This window comes from Suncus etruscus, chromosome 2 (assembly GCF_024139225.1).
Source record: "Suncus etruscus isolate mSunEtr1 chromosome 2, mSunEtr1.pri.cur, whole genome shotgun sequence".
NCBI lineage: Eukaryota > Metazoa > Chordata > Mammalia > Eulipotyphla > Soricidae > Suncus > Suncus etruscus.
This window is the reverse complement of record NC_064849.1, coordinates 44,364,417-44,369,722: the sequence shown is the minus strand read 5'-3', so window position 1 is coordinate 44,369,722 and position 5,306 is coordinate 44,364,417. Positions and strand designations below refer to the sequence as shown.

Sequence of the window (5,306 nt, the reverse complement as noted above, 5' to 3'; positions counted from 1 at the left end):
TGATAGGGTGAATACATTTACATGTATGTCTATGCAGACCAGAAGAAGAAGAGATAGGCCTCAATGTTGGTTTATTTATGTGATTGTTACCCTTCTTTGGATCTGGTATTACTAATAAAAATATAAAAATACCTGTTAGAATAAAACAGGTAAGTATAGGTAGATAGCAATATACAGAGCTTTTCTTAATACTTTGAAAATATATTAATTTTGAAAATATATTTATTAGAATAAGTAAGAGTAAGAAATAAATGTTTTTGGTTTTAGGGTCACACCCAATGACATTCAGGGGTTACTCCTGGCTATGCACTCAGAAATCACTACTGGCTTGGGGGACCATATGGGATGCCGGGGATCGAACCCTACTCCATTCTGGGTCAGTCACGTGCAAGGCAAGAACCCTACCACTTGTGCCACCGCTCCAGCCCCTAAAAAATTTTTTTTTATTTCATCTTCGTTGACTTTTTTCCTGACACATTCTTTCTTTAACAAATTTAATTGACTTCTGTATTGCAGTAGAGTGTCTTTTATTTATACTGGATTCAGGGAGGTGGTAAAGTGGCACTGGCAAATTTGGGGATCTGATTTTCCAAAAGTACCTGCAGTTCTACTCGATTCTACAATGACTGTTAGGCGGATCACCCCTCCACTGTGTCATCCCTCTCCATGGCCAAAGCAAAAAAAACTAGCAGTAAACTGCAGACACTCTTTCTTAGTCATGATTTCCTGGTAAGTAGCATCAACATAGCCATAGACATAGGAGCTCCCAGAGTCTCCAGTGGCAAAGGGCTGTTTTACCATCATACCTCCCATGGACACTGAGTATACCTGCCCTTCTTCTTGGGGATCCCAGCTCGCAATGATGATTCCTGCCTTCAGATCTTCTCGGTATTGGTAGCACATCTCTTTAAAAAGGCTGGCTGCTCTGTGTACCAGAGGAGGTTCATTCAGTTCAATGACAGTGGTGGTTCTAGAGTCAGCTTCCAGAACTACACCCACATTGAACTGCACACCATGTTAGTTGTCCCTGTGGAGACTTCCCGACTTTCCCAGTCTGGGGTGAAGGTCTCCGGCCCCCATGCAGGTTCAGTTCCCACACTTCGTCCAGCTACTAAGGTGGCCACCATCTTCCTCATCCAGGGCTGTCATAAAGCATCTTTCTAAGAAAGCTATCCTTCTAAGAGTTTGAATCTTGCAGTTCTTTCAGCTCTGCCTTACTGTTATGATATTGCTGATGAGATAATAGGTGGCAAGAAGGACACATTCTATAATCTGTGATTAATTCTTAATCTTTTAGTAGTATTTTGTCCCTGGGATGACCTTCACAAGTGCTTTTTTACTTTTTACCCTTTCCTTAGGAAGGTTAACAAGGGCTAAAGTTGAATATTACCCTTCTATCTATAAAATATAAGACTCTAATAATAACATTTATAATGGATTGCACTTATTTGCTGTGGTTTATTGGGAAATGAATACATTCTAAGCTCGCTGCAAAGACACTGGTCACCTAATGGCATTCCTGAAGTTTAAAATGTATAAAATAATGGGGGCAGGATGCAAAGTTCATACAAAAAGTTTACCTTTTTTTCTACATGCCAGGTAGAATTTCAAACATTAAAAAACATCATTCATAATAGTATTTGAAAGTTCCATATTTAACAAAAACAGGGACAACTTACATCAATAAAAGACTATAAAACTGATGAAAAAGATCATAAAAACATAAACAAATGAACAAGTAATTTCAAGTTCATTGATTAATAATGATTTTCAAAAGATAGGTTTTTATTTTCTTTCAAAGTGTTCATAAACATCCCTTTTGTTTGTATTAGGAGCCATTGTGAGGAGCCACTAAATTATGCTCAGTGATGTGTTTTTGCCATCTAATACCAGCTTTCAGTGTCTTTGTTGTGGTAATGCAAAGGAATTCTAACCTAGGTCTTATAACTTTTGATACTAAATGATTATTGATTCTTGGATTGCCCCCCTCAAACCACGTCAACTTTTATTAGTGCTTCTTTTGTAGTTGAAAACATTGAACTTAAAGCTTTTGACTTATTTAATGAAAAGCATATGAATACAAATTTCTAAGATATAAAAGGCTCTTAAGAACCATAAAATATCTAATAATGGTTTTCTTTGCTTGATCAAAGATCTCCACAGGAAGGAGATTGGCAATTTAGTAGGTGGTACTTCTCCTGCAGAGCCAGAACTAAAGCAAAACTCCAGGAATCCAACATATCTCAGGAATGGTTATCTTTTTAATGAAAAATGGGACAAATTAGGTATTTATGTATGGTATTAAAATATTTTTTTTAAACTACTCAGGTGTGCTAGTTAAAATCCAGTTTGGATAATTACATTCTTTTCACAGAAATTCCACCTACAATTTTAACTGCTGACTCCAATTTCACCAACAGTTTGAGTTCTAAATAGTCTAAATAGTCTTGACATTCATTGTTCTTTGGTTCCATTTCCCAATGGCGGGTCAATGCCTCCCTTTCTTTCTGTAGTTGAATAGGATGAAATAGCAAAGGAAAAAATACTTTTGGTAATAATTAAGTGATTTGAAATGAATGGCACTATATTAAAATGATGTAATACATACTAAAAACACAATCTGATTATATAAATTTTATTTTTTTATTAATCTTCTGTATTAAATAATTTGCATCTGAAGGAAAGACCTCTCGAAGACATTCAGGATCAGTTTACCCAAGTTGTTTGAGATAGGATAGACCTCCCGATGATGTTCCAAACAGGTCTCCCCAGGATGTTTAGTGCATGGAATGTTAAAGCAAGATTTTAAAAAAGCAAGGAAAGAAAACACTTTGCTGGGAGTAAAGGAAAAGAGAAAGACATTTCCACAGTCACAGATTAGAAATTCAGAGCAGAACACCTCCTCTCTATTTGTTTTACCTTTTAATAATTTTAGACTTCCTTCCTTCCTGTTCCTTCCAAAGCTACCTCCCAAAGGAGTGAAGATACCTTGGTGTCTTGGGTCTAAAATGTTGGTCGTATCTAGTGTTTCCAGTGTTTTCCATGGTCATTGCAAACTGACAATAGGGTGCTAACAGGTATAATTTGATATGTCACATTATTATTTTGATCATATAATGGGCCAGAGCTGGTTCAGAAATCACTGGGAACTAACACACATTTGCTCCCTGGTTGCAAAAATAGGAGAGACTTTCAGAGGTGGTGGGGCAAACTTCCAGTAAATTTTTATTTTCTTAAATTACTACTATTCTCCTACTAGATGGATGTTTGTGTTTGCTTCTCTTCCAACTTATTTTATACTCTCATAGTCAACCATTAGCTCTGTAATTACTTAACACTATATGACACAAAAACATTTAAAATAGAGCATCTTTGTTTTTGATATATAAGTTATCTTCTCCTCATCATGTGAGTCCACATTCTCTCCTTTTTTAAAAATAATTTTGTAAAAATGTAATATACAGTTACAAAGCTGTTCATGGTCAAGTTTCTGTAATACAATGTTCCAAAACCCATTGCTTCACTAGTGCAAATTTCACCTCCTTTTCTCCTCTTAAAGCCCAAAGCTATTATCAATTTAGAAGATAAGCCTTTTGGGAAACAGATGGATGGTATAGTGAGCTTTCAGGGGTGTGGCTGGAAAACAACAAGAAAAGGAGGAATTTTTTTCCTTTTTTTGTTTGTCTTTCAATTTTCATTTTTATGCCATATTCACTGTGCTTAGAGCTTACCTCTGACTCTACCTGTTTTGTCATCATCATTCTTTTCTCCCGAAATCTCAGAAAAACACATTATTTTCTCCTATTATTTCTTCCTTTATAATGTATTTAGTATGTTTTCATATATTAAAACCTCCTAAAATGAAAATGTGTAATGAATTTCAGTTTTTCCTTTATGTCTATATTCTGAATAAAAATTACTAATCAGAATAAAGTAAATCTCTTTGAAACAGTGAAGGGATTCTGCTGTTCCTCAAACTCTCACTGCAAAATAAGTTCTGGTAAATGCCTGACATGGCACTGGAAAGAAAAATGTCACAAAGGAAAGATTCCTCTTAAAGTTTATTGAGTTTTATAAATGAAGAACTTTTGTTATCTCAATTCTGACCCAGTAATCTTTACCTGAAAATGTTGCTTATCTCTCCTGGGTAACATTGGTTCAGGGTGAAATTGAATTTTATTGTCAAATACAAAACATTTAAACAAAAAATAGACAAATTAGATATTTAAAAGAGTTCACAAATTATTCATAAAATTACTCATAAAACTTTTAACACTATTCTTAAAACACTATTTTAGGATATGCTATATAGATTAATTTTTAATATTAGTGAACTATTTGTATATAGCAAGTCATACTTTTTCTTTTCCCTATAATTTGATGATTTTAAGTGTTTGTAGTCACACTTGTTATGGTGTGCTGAGTAATATACCTTATTGGCACCAATGATTTTACTTGCTGAGCTTTGAGAGTTTATCTAGTGATGTGTGGTGCCAGGAATGAACTCAAATACTTGTGCATACAGGACAGACATTGTACTACTGAACCACATCCTGGCCTTGCACTTTTAAGACATGCACAGACAACAGTGAACTGGGTTTTCTATGAAAACTTTTGACATATAAGAAATGCAGAGCTAGCTGGTCTTTACCAAATTTTGATAAGAAAAAACAGTATTAAGCTATTTCAATTGTTTTCTTCATAGACCCTGAGTATGCAGAAACTCTCTACTAAGGTTGCTAATATTATTTCTCAAGATTCACACTATTATATATATTCCCCCAAATTTTTTGACTCTCAGTATTAAAAGAAATTGACACTAGGCCAAAGAGAAATTTACTGTTAGCATGTGCACAAGGGAGATTGCACAGAATAGCTTATCTTAATAGGGTCCCCAAACACAAGATAGGAAAAGTTTTTAATTGAATAGAGGCAAATAAAGAAAGGAGTGACATCTGAGGAAGTAAGATTAGGGAACACAAATTTAGTGTACTGAAGATGCTCTACAAATACCATGATAAATCTCTCTCTCTGTCTCTGTCTGTCTGTCTGTCTGTCTCTGTCTGTCTGTCTGTCTGCCTCTCTGTCTCTCTCTGTCTCTGTCTCTCTCTGTCTCTCTGTCTCTGTCTCTGTCTCTGTCTCTCTCTCTCTCTCTCTCTCTCATCACTATGCCAGTTAATACTATGGGATTACTCCTGGCTCAGCATTCATGGATCACTCCTGGCAGGCTCTGGGGATCCTATGGGTTGCTAGGGATTAAACTCATATTGATCCTGTGCGAAGCAAGTGTCCTACCCACGTGTAAA

General features: G+C 35.5%; 1 pseudogene; it reads right to left on the bottom strand.

Moving 5' to 3' along the window:
- Window positions 1-542: 542 nt before the first annotated feature.
- LOC126001142 (proteasome subunit beta type-6-like) lies at window positions 543-1,127 on the bottom strand (annotated as a pseudogene).
- Window positions 1,128-5,306: the final 4,179 nt, after the last annotated feature.